Genomic DNA, 12,256 nt, shown 5'->3' with positions numbered 1-12,256 from the left:
GGGAGTAAAATTAATCAAGGAAATAGAGGAATTTGGCAAGGTCACAGGCCTTAAGATTAATAAAAACAAAACAAAATTATTGATTAAAAATTTAAAAGTTAAGCAAAAAAGAAAAGAATTAGAAGGAAAATTGGGAATGCAAAGTGTGAAAAAGGTAAAATATTTAGGCATTTGGTTAACAGCAAGATGCTCTTCAATCAAAAAAGATAACTGACAATAATACAAATCAAAAAAGAATTCGAAATGGGGAAATTACAGCTATCACTACTGGGGAAAATTGCAGCAATTAAAATGTCAACCCTACCAAAAATGCTGTATCTTTTTCAAACTGTACCAATAAGATTGGATAAAACCTTTTTTTAGAGAATTAGACAAATAATAAGTAAATTTGTTTGGGATGAGAAAAAAGCTAGGATAAAAATGAAATTGTTACAGAGAAAAAGAGAAAGGGGTGGCTTTGGACTGAAGCTGAAGCTATGGTATGGATTAAAGATTGGATCAACCTGGAAAATAGAAGAGTATTGTCAATAGAGGGTCACGACTTGTAGAGAGGGTGGCATAGTCTCCTATGGGATGGGAAATGTAAACAGTATGCATATTTTCAGAGACACATGATTAGAGATTCATTAATTCGGATATGGAACAAGATTAAAAAGAATCATTATGCTAAAATACCGAACTGGCTGTCAACTATGGAAACACAAATCTACCCAAATGCAATGGATCTGGGAAAAAAGAGGAATAAATTGGTGGCCATACATGCAAATTCAGGCAAGATATCAGAAGGACAAAGAACAATTTGGTTTCTGCATGGAAAAGCATCAATTAGATAAAATTCTACAAGAAATGGAAAAGAAAATGATTTGAAGAATATATAACTTTCTACTAGATTTTAAAATGGAAGAGGAGGTGGTCAAAGAGACAATGGTGGTATGGGCAAAAAATGTTGGCCACAATATAGACCTGGAAAATTGGGAGAGAATGTGGGGATCAAATTACAAACTAATTACATCCACAGCACACAAGGAAAATCAATACAAAATGTTCTACAGATGGCACCTTCCTTTCGCAAAAATGTTTAACTCAGACCCAAATTGTTGGAAATGTGGAAAAGAAAAAGGCACTTATTTTCATATATGGTGGACATGCCAGGAAGTGAAAAAATATTGGAATACAATTAGACAATGGATAGAAGAAATCACGAATCAGAAAATTGAATTTAATCTGGAAACTTTTTTATTAGGTATAACACAAAAATGCAATAAAACAGATATGTTACATATGTTAACAGCTGCAAGGATTTCGTACGCACAACTCTGGAAGGAAAAAAGGGTTCCACCGGAAGGCATGGTTATAAAAAAAATAATAGATTGTATAGAGATGGACAGGCTAACAATGAAAATAAAAGACAGAGAAGATTCAATTTATTATAGGGCTTGGTATGCCTGGTATGAGTGGTTTAGAAATAAAAAGAAAATAAAATGGCAATTAGGAAAAGAATGAGGGAATATGTAAATATGTAAATATACCATGGAGAAGATTGAGATGTAAGGATAAAAAATATTGATTTATAGTAAGAGTAAGATGTAATGGTAAAGGAATAAATAAATACATATACTGAAAAATGTGAGGAGATTCAAAAGATGTCTTGATGTTGATAACAATGTATACAGTTTTATGTTTTTAAAATTTGGAAACTTAATAAAAATTATTTAAAAAAAAACAAAAAACATCTTGATCCAAGCTAAAGTATTCTTTGGTGAAACAGACCTTGGCTAATCTTTTAAAGATAAGCAGGTTAGGATTTGGTTAAAGCATGAAATGACTACTAGTACATTTCTTGACTTAGAAAGTGACAGATGTATTCTGGAAGAATTTTTATCTCTTTCGCTGTCTTCTTTTTTTACATGCTTTCCCCCCTAAATCAATTCTCCCTCCATTTCTTTATTATTTTGGAAGTCATAGCCTTCCATTCATGGGAGGATGTTATGGAAGTTATTGTCTCCTAGATGACAGTGATTGATCTTGACACCTGTTTTGTAAGGTGTACACTCTGTCATTGAGCTTGCAATCATGTTGAATAGAGTTGATTGTTTTGTTGGATCAATTCAGCTACAATACCCATTGTTTTACAGATACCTGGATGAAACTGAGACATGGATTTTGAAAAAGGAAGCCTGGACATTATTTCTGGCCATTTATCTGATACTGAAGGGAGATAATACTATTTTGTATAGCTGGTTAGTAATCAGTTTTATTTGTGCTGTTTTCATTAGTTCCAATTTGTAGGTATAATTGTATATTTATATATTATATCTTCTGTCAAATCTCTGGCTTTGTTTCTAAGCTGAAGCATAAAAAGCCTTCAATGTTTTCTGTACTAATTTTATGGGGTGTTCATAATAGCAAATATTCCTGTATGTGACTGCTTCTTTGTGAGTGAAGTTTATGTTAGCTTTATTTCATTCATTTCGAAATAAGCTAAAACCTGAAAAGTATAGATTGCCTTCTTCTCTAAGTGTACAAAGTAGTATAAAAGAATTCTAAGAGCACTACATCAAGTTTCCCCAAATATAGGAAACTTGGAAGTTACAGCATTATTTCTAGATTTTTTATAGACCCAGGAATTATTTAGATATTGGACAGGCAATACTTTCTGTTAGGCCTGTGATTTTTTTTCTGAATACAGAAGGACCCTTTGAAGTAAGATAAATTATTTATCAATAAAACATCTGGCAAACATTGAAGATTTATAGAAATTAGGAATAGTGATGTGAACTTTAAGGAAAAGAAATGTATATAATTCTTTAGTTATATCTTCAATATCCATTTGTAGAATTGATTAGTATTAGTTGAAAGGAGTTGAGTTGTCCTTTCATCTTGGAAAAAAAAGAAAAAACTCTCATACTCTCAGAAGTCTGGTCTGAGTTGGAAAAACAGATCTGGCATATATTGTAGTAGCAAATAATTGCTATTTTAATAACAACTCAAATATAGTAAATACAGCATGTTTCTTGTTCAATAAAAGACTGAGAACTAAGAATATGGAATTTTGACTGATAGTAGAAGTAAGAGGTATTTTGGGAAAAACTTGGTCAACTGCAAAATACATTAGCTTTGGAAAAGCACTGTTAGCTTCCCCACTGAATAAGGGAAGCTTGCACCTTCTGTTGTGTTAATCACCTATTACATAATTACTCAGGTAGTACTGCTGTATGCCCTAACTGTTTTCAGTTTCAGCCCAAGACATAGTGTCATACCCAGGGGAAAAAATTGAGGAGCGGAGCCAAGCAGTACTGCTGTATGCCCTACTGTCAAGCCCTTATCATGCAGGTCGTCTGTCTGCCATGGCTACTAGATAAATGATGGACTGCTAAATAAATCTGAGCTATGCAATGTTTATCAAAATAGTGAGGTTTTTTAGGTTTTGCATCTCAGGAGGAAGTGTTTCAAATTAAAGTGAAGGACCAGAATTCAGACAAGAAAAAGATGGAAAAGCCTCAAGAGCTAAGAGGTCATGAAAGCAACCCTTATTCTGCCAGAACTTCTCTAGTTTAGTTTTTCTTAGCTTAAATTTCATAAGGTCTGTACCAAGGGAACAGCAGTTTTAATCTTAAACATTAATTTTGCAAAGATAATTTTCTAGTTGTTGTTTGGACAAAGAAGTGGTTAACACCCAAAGTAAGATGGATCAAGATTGAGTTGAATTTATGGATTAGCTACTCCGTTCACTGTAGTAAGGAAGAGAATTATAAACATACTGTCCTTTGTAGTATCATACAGTTTACCACTTGAGTAATTCCATTAGTGAGCATCTTGATAATGATGATAGTTAAATAATTTCTACTGTGTGTATTGGTAAACCAAATTTAATCTCTTTACTTAGTATTTGGTAGCTAGCCCTAATTTATATTTCTGCAGGACAATGGGGTACGAGAATGGATTGTATTATTTCAAATGGAAAAAGTTTCTTTTTTATTTAAATAATAGCCTTCTCCAGAGGAGCTAAAGCTACAGTCTTCTGAGATGCAGTTTTTAGTTAACAGAAGCATGTATCTGTAGGTCAAGCTTTCATTTTATATAATCTGAAGCCTCATGATAAGTAGTTTTTTCTACTCACATTACTTTGCATATGTAAGCCACATCTCTGTCTCAGTTGCTAGGGATCAAGATAGGGTAGAATGAAGTGTAACAATGTCACAACAATGTCATTCAGGCCGTTTTAAATAGTACTATTGAAGTTCTAAGACCCTTGAAATGGTCTTGCCTGTCATAATGGTTATTTTCTAAATGGTATAATAAGCAGTTTTTGAACATGTTTCTCCACTTGGTTCAAAAGAGATTAATTACCAGCACTCTGACATCTCTATGTCTTCTAAAAACCATCTTCTTTTGCTGAACTCTGTTTTAATAATGTAGAAACATTGTTCATATTTCTCCTTCCTTTCAAAAGTGATTGTACATTGTGCTACAATCATCTTTCATAGAATGCATGCAATATTGATTGGCTGGACTCTTTCTTGCTGTAGAAAATTGCTTAAATTAAAAAAAATTAGGAGTTTTAATTTAAGATTTTCTAAGATAATTTTTTAACATAATGTTAAAAAGAGAATCCTCTTGAGATTTACAGTGTTTCATATTTGTAATTTGTGTTGAGAAAGCATTTGTAAGATTATATATCATTTTTCTAGTGAAAAATCTGTATATTAAAACAGCACGGGAACTATAGCTTTATGGCTTTTCTTGCATATGTATGTATGTTTGTGTGTATGTATATGTATATATTTGAAATCTGCTTATATCTCACTGTTCCTTTTGTACATTTTTGTGATAGTTGTAGGTTGGCCTTTTCTATCAGTTCAAATAATGCTAATTATACCAGTGGGATTTCTGGCAGTATTTTAAAAGGTCCAGATACATAAATGGTTGCCAAATTTGTAGTATACTTTAAAAGTGTTGTTAAGTTAATATTGAATTAGTCTAAATAAAACCTCATTATTTCATCAGGATAGCAGATTGCTTTACTTATTCATCATAGATTTGCAACCATGAGATTTTAAAAACTGATTTTACTCATTTGTTATTCAATAAAATGTATTTTACGTAATGAGTTTCCCACTCTTTTTCTTTTCTTTTTCAGTCGTGAAAAATTTCTCTTGAGACTTGGGATTCCTTCTAAACAATGTGAGCCTTGTTGCATAAAACTAAAATGCAAGAAGGGAAGTTGCCAGGAATGAAACAGAAGGAACTAGCACTAATTGACCTTTCCCTGTGCAAAATTTCTCTGCCTACTTTTGGCTATTTTTCTTCACTGTAATAAGGTGTGGTGTAATACACATTCATAAGGAAGACCTCTGACTTCCCAGAGATATATTTAGGGAGTACAGAGGAAGGAAAGCGGGGGAAAGAGTTTCTTATAGCTATAAAAATATTAAAGACAGTTCCTTAATTACAACCTGATCCGTTCAGAAGTTCTTACTGCAGTTTTCATGATTGCAATATACTATATCTCATGGATCAGCAAGTTCATGACAATTGTTTTCTCAAACTTTCTTTTTCCTTAGACAGAAAGTGCATTTTAATAAGAAAAATAGACGTGTTAATAACAAAATTAATTATGGTTAACATTTCATAACGTGCTTCATAGCTTCATAGTGTGCTCTCTGTGCTCGCTTACAAATAATGCTGCCTAAAAAAGTTAAACGAGTTATGAAAATGTCCTTAGCCAGTATAATGTAGTGATTAAGTTGCTGAACTGGGTCTAATCAGAATTGGGCTCAAGCCTGCAACTTAACTTCCCTTTCAACTCAACCTCATATAAAATAAAAGAAAGATGTACCTTTAGTTACTAGAGAAGGAGCAGGATGTAAATATAATAAATAAAATACTATAACAGATTAAATTGCAAATGACCTGGCATATATTACCTAGAGCTGACTGGATCCAGAAGGGATGACGGTGGCCCTTTTGGAAATGTGCCCAGCTGCAGATGTGTTTTGGGTATGGCATTAGCTGTGCCTCCAGGGCAAAGATGAAAGTGTAGTGATTCTCAACTGGGAGTCTCATAAGGCTTTTCATGGGCTCCCCTCCATAGGTTGCAAGTATGGGGCCATGTTCATTAAATTGCGCTCTACTGTACCAGCCTCACTGCTGTGTAACAACCTCCCTGCCTGAGCTACTTGACTCCATTTCCAGCCTGGTGATGGAATTTCCCAGACTTATGGTTCTGAGGGACTTTAATTTGGCTTTTTACGGTTAGGGTAAGAAGCATCTTGGGAGCTCATGACTACCATGAGAACCGTAGGCCTATCTCAGGTCATCCCCTTGTCAAGAAGGATGAAGCAGATGAACATCAAGAAAGATGGCACTTTACCATAATGGTATTTCACCTGTGAAATGCTTCCTTCCAGAGAAGTTTTTCTGGTGCCTTATATTGTTTCATTTTCTCAACAGGGGACATGGAATTCTTTTTATCCTCTCAGGCATTTAAGTCTCTTGCTATGACTGTTTGTGCTTGCAGAATTTTTCATTTTCTTTTAATTATGTGCATTCCTGCTTTTAATCCTTTACAGCTAACTTTATGTTGTGCTATTTTGTTGCATCCAATTATATGTATTTTATATTTTTGATTGATGTGTACCATTATACTTGTTTTTAAATATTTTTCAAAGTTGTTGAATTGTTCCTTATACAATAAAGATCAATATTGGCATTTTTTGTTATTTTTCAATATAAATTAACAGTATTATACATTTATGTATTAGACATGCATGTACATTTTATTAACAGTGAAATTGTAAGGAATGCATTGATTTCTGTCATTTAGGAATGCTGGATTTAATTGGTTTAATAGAAAGTATCTTAAACATGTTCAGTATTACCACAGTCTTCTGCTTTTTGAAAGGAATGTTGACATATTTGTGTCAACCTGAGTTTAGTTTTTAAAAAAGTTTATATAGTCTCTTTCACAATATGATCAAAGCAGTTCATAATAAAGGAGGACAAAAATGATACATTTCCAAGCAGTTAAGAAACATTACAAAACTATGTCATAATAAAATATTAATATCAAAATAATTTCATTACCAGAAGGAACTAGCTGAAATCTGTTCTAAAAGCAAAAGTTAAGTTTCAGAGGAAAGGGTACCTTCCAGACTTTTGTAAAAACAGGGAAAAGTATCCTGGGGTCTTGATAATAATAGCAGTCAGTTAGTGAGACTGGAATTCAGAAAGTAAAAGATCAAAAGAAGAATTTCTGTGGAAGAGGTGTTTCAAAAGTCTTCCATGAAATGTAAAAACAATGCAACAAAAAGATTGCATTTTTCTCTTCTTTTAAAAAAAGGCCATCCTAATTAGAGCAACAGCATACCACACTGAATCAAAAGATTGTGACTTTTTCAGTGAATAAAGGAGAGCCCCTAGGAGATCTGCTAAAAAGCATGATATATCTTGTGGTGGGGAAAATTCATTAGGAATTCTCCCAGACATACCGAAAACTGTCAATGAATTAAATCAACCTTTTAGAGCACAGGGAAGATACGATACAAGTTAAATATGTGGCCCTGGAAAAATAATCTTTGAGAGCTTTGGTTTATATAAAGAATGAACAATACTGTTAAAAAGAGTTTCTGTTAACAATGTGTTATCTACAGGTGAAACTTGAAAAATTAGAATATTGTGCAAAAGTTCATTTATTTCAGTAATGCAACTTAAAAGGTAAACCTAATATATGAGATAGATTCATTACATGCAAAGCAAGATAGTTCAATCCGTGACGTGTCATAATTGAGATGATTATGGCTTACAGCTCATGAAACCCCAAATCCACAATCTCAGAAAATTACAATATTGTGAAAAGGTTCAATATTCTAGGCTCAAAGTGTCCCACTCTAATCAGCTAATTAAGCCATAACACCTGCAAAGGGTTTCCTGAGCCTTTAAATGGTCTCTTGGTCTGGTTCAGTAGGAATCACAATCATGGGAAAGATCTGACAGTTGTGCAGAAAACCATCACTGAAACCCTTCATAAGGAGGGAAAGCCTCAAAAGGTAATTGCAAAAGAAGTTGGATGTTCCCAAAGTGCTGTATCAAAGCACATTAATAAAATGTTATGTGAAAAGGAAAAAGGTGCACAAGCAGCAGGGATGACTGCAGCTTGGAGAGGATTGTCAGGAAAAGGCCATTCAAAAGTGTTGGGGACTTTTGACTTCCGGTGTGAGTTTCTTTGCTAACAGACCGAAACCGCGATCGTGCAGGGTTTTGATCCATGCTCACCGCTGCAGCACCCCGAGCTGGCTGGTTTCAGGGCTAAACCACCCCGTAGAGGTGGTGAAGAGGGGGGAGATTGCCAGCAGGGTTGAGGAGAGCCGCATCTCTCCTCCTGAGTTGGCCATTACTCCCTTTCCTGAAGGCAGTTGCAGCGGTGGTCAGAAATGGCCACCTCAAAGAAGAACTCGACCGGAAAAGAATGCGCAGGAGGAAGATAAGAAGAGAAAGTCTTGGTTGACCAGGTTAAACTGCAAAAGCAACAACGCAAGGTACCCTGAAATTTAAAGTATTAAAAAAAAATAACATTGTTCCCAAAGAAGATTTTGAAGCAGCGAAGGAGAGAGGAAAGGAAAGGATTTGGTTTTGTTTTTTCTCTTCCCTTCCATATACTGATAGCTAAGAGACTTAAGCAAGAAATTGAGAAAAAATCCACTTTGACATCAACAGGCATTTAAGCTGAAAATAAAATGTCAAAGGGATAATAAAGATTTCTGGATACTTAAAAGCTTTTAAAAGCAGGAAAGAAGAGAAAAAGAATAAAAGGGCAGGATCTGGAAAAATGGAGGAGACTGTCTGGAACTAAAACCTGAGCAAGATTTCTAAAAGATACATTTTAACTGAAACTTGGCAACAAAATAGTAGAACCCCAGGAAGAGAAAGTGGAAAAAAGAAGCAAGAAAAAACAGTTTGGGATTATTTGGATTACTTGGTGATCTCTGGATTTTTGGTTATTGCATTTAAATGACTAAAATCAATCAGGTGGTTGTTTAAAAGTGTTTAAAATGGCACCACTTTTAGAAGAACTGAAAATGGAACTTAAAAAGTACAAAGAAGATGCACAAGAAGGGAGAGGCTCTTTTGGCTTCGTATTTCAACTCTTAGAAATGGAGGTCTGGAACTATGAGAAACAACAAGAAATGCTTGCAGAACAAGAAGATTTGGACAAAGAAGAAGCCATCTTTAATGATCAAGTAATTTTATGTGTGGGGGGGAGGAAAGGGGGGGGAAAGAGAATGAAAAGTTTAAGATTTGAAAAAACAACCAAAAACAAAAGAATAGTTTGAAAAATAAGTATAATATTAGAAAGCAACAGAAGAGGAGACTATAGAAGAGAGAATTAGAAGTAGAGAGACAAGGGGGTAAAAAGGGGAGGAAGAAGAAGAGAGGGAAGAAGGAAAGGAAAATAAGTTATAAAGGACAGAAACAAGATATAGAGAAACAGGGCAAAGGTATAAGAATTGAAAGTATAAGCCTGTTTAGAGATAATGGGTGAAAACTTAATTGTAAAAGGGATTCTGCAAAGGTACATAAGGTAGTATTGTTATATTACAAATAGAAATAATTTTTGAAAATATGCTTAAAATGATGGATAAAATATTTATCATAATCTAGTGGAATGTTTGTTAATAAACAAATTAAATCAAGTGAATGAGAGAAATTAGGAAAAGATGGGAACATTTTAATTATTATTAATGATTTATAAAGTATAAGTGAAGAGAAATACAGGGGAAAAATTAATTATGGAAAGTTTATAAGTGTTCCCAAGGAAGTATGATATTTAATTGAAAAGAAATGTTAAAGATGTTAAGATTTTAATGAATATTAATGATAGAATTGAATTGGAATGGAATGAGTGTTTTATTTACACACACACACACACACACACACACACACACACACACACACACACACACACATATATATATATATATATATATATATATATATATATATATATATATATATATATATATATGTTTTCTGAGGTTCTTGCGGGTATTTGTATGTGGATCTTTGGTTGTTCGGGTTTTCTCCCGCGTAAGATTCGAAGTATCTAGGCAACGTTTCGATGAAGTCTCATTCATCATCTTCAGGCTTCTGTCTCCGGCTCTGCTTCTCAGAGTAATGTGAGATTGCAGCTGCTTCCTCCTTTTAACTGCCAGTGAGGGTGGGACTTGATTGGGTGGGGCTTGGCTGTGTTCTGATTGGGTGGGGGTGTGTTCTCATTGGTAGGGGTTTGGCTGTGTTCTGATTGGTTGGGGGTTAGCCGTGTTCTGATTGGTTGGAGGCGTGTTCTGTTCAGGTGGGGGCTTGGTTGTGCTCAGGTTAGTCTTAGTTGCTGGGGGATTTGAGCTGGTGAGTTGTGATCTTGCTGTTTGGCTTCTAGTTCGTGGTCCTGCTGCATCTTCATAATGGGTGTCGGTTTGCTTCATGTATGGCTCAGAGGGGTTTGAAGTGGGTAGTGATGCAGCTGCAGTGCAGCTTCTGGTCCATGGTCGTGTCTCATTTTCTGAATGGGTGGGAGTCTGTTTTCTATATGGAAGTGTGGTGGTGGCTTCTTGTGTGGCTCTCATGGGTGTGGGTCTGGTGTCCTTCATGTTAGGTACTCGTCTGTTCATGAGGGCGGGTTTCCAAATGGCTGGAAGGCGGGAGGTGTCATCTCGTTTGTTCATGCTGTGTGGGCGTTTTTCTATCTCTATGGCTTCTCTGATTATTCTGCTGTTGAAGTGTTCGGTTTTGGCGATAGTTCTGGTATTTTTAAAATCAATTTCATGTCCTGTGGCTTTGAGGTGTTGGACCAGGGAAGAGGTCGTTTCTTCTTTTTTGATTGAGTTCTTATGTTCTTCAATGCGTGCACTTATTCTTCTGTTAGTTTGTCCAATGTATGTGGTAGGGCAGGCAGTGCAGGGGATTTCGTATACTCCTTGGTTTTCTAATTCGATTTTGTCTTTGGGGTTTCTTAGGATGGTGGATATTTTTCTGTTTGTGCAGAATGCTGTTTTGATGTTGTGTTTTTGGAGGATCTTGCTAATTTTGTCTGTAGTGCCTTTTATATATGGGAGGAGGGCTTTGCCGTTTTCTTGTTCTCTGTCTTGGATTTTGGTTGGGGTTTCTTTTTGGATTAGGTGGGTAATCTTCTTTCTTTGGAATCCATTGGCTGTAGCACGTTGGTGAGAGTGTGTAGTTTGGTTTTTTGGTGTTGTTCATCGGCTAAGCATTTTGTTCTGGAGATGAGTGTCTTGGCTACGGAATTGATCTGTGCTGGGTGGTGGTGTGAGAGTGCATGTAGATAGCGGTTAGTATGTGTTTTCTTCTGGTAGATGGTGTGTCCTAGGGAGCCATTGGATCTTTTGTATACCAAGACATCTAGGAAGGAAGTTGATTGTTGGCTTCTGTTTCCATGGTGAATTGTATTTTGGGGTGTAGGCTGTTGAGGTATGTGAGAAAGTTGTTCAGTTTTTCTTTCCCGTGTGGCCAGATTATGAAGGTGTCATCTACGTATCTGAGCCAGAGTTTGGGTTTGTGGTCGTATTTTTCTAGAGCTTGTGTTTCAAAGTGTTCCATGTAGAGGTTTGCGATGACAGGTGAGAGGGGTGATCCCATGGGTGCTCCTTCTATTTGTTTGTATTTTTGTCCATTGTAGGTGAAGTATGTATTGGATAGGCAGTGGTTGGTTAGATCTAGGATGTGCTTGGGGGGTTGTATTTGTTTTGGATGGCTGTCAAGGCTTCTTTTATTGGCACTTGGGTGAAGAGGGATATGACATCGAAGCTTACTAGTAGGTCGCTAGGTTGTAAGTTTTGTTTCTTTATGATCTCGATGAACTGGAATGAGTTTCTTACGTGTGAGTTGATGGATTCTGCATAGGGTTGTAGTTGTTTGGCGAGGAATTTGGCCAGGTTTTGTAGAGGTGAGCCTATGGAGCTGACTATTGGAACCCCACTCAGACCAATAGTCAGCTCCATAGGCTCACCTCTACAAAACCTGGCCAAATTCCTCGCCAAACAACTACAACCCTATGCAGAATCCATCAACTCACACGTAAGAAACTCATTCCAGTTCATCGAGATCATAAAGAAACAAAACTTACAACCTAGCGACCTACTAGTAAGCTTCGATGTCATATCCCTCTTCACCCAAGTGCCAATAAAAGAAGCCTTGACAGCCATCCAAAACAAATACAACCCCCAAGCACATCCTAGATCTA

General features: G+C 35.7%; 1 protein-coding gene across 9 annotated transcripts in view; it reads left to right on the top strand.

Moving 5' to 3' along the window:
- The window catches only part of GULP1 (GULP PTB domain containing engulfment adaptor 1), a 148,356-nt gene that overhangs the window by 25,370 nt on the left and 110,730 nt on the right, over positions 1-12,256 (top strand). For 3 of the 9 annotated variants that reach the window (XM_087919824.1, XM_087919827.1, XM_087919822.1), the window contains one exon: positions 2,136-2,240. The exons of the other annotated variants lie outside the window; for them this stretch is intronic. The gene's annotated coding sequence lies outside the window, so the exon portion shown is untranslated. The remainder of the gene's footprint in view (positions 1-2,135; positions 2,241-12,256) is intronic. 9 annotated transcript variants of the gene reach the window in all.

The sequence above is a fragment of the Pseudonaja textilis genome, chromosome 1, assembly GCF_049901715.1.
Source record: "Pseudonaja textilis isolate UNSWEBS1 chromosome 1, rPseTex1.2, whole genome shotgun sequence".
Lineage (NCBI taxonomy): Eukaryota > Metazoa > Chordata > Lepidosauria > Squamata > Elapidae > Pseudonaja > Pseudonaja textilis.
This window is presented reverse-complemented; position numbering and strand designations above follow the sequence as displayed.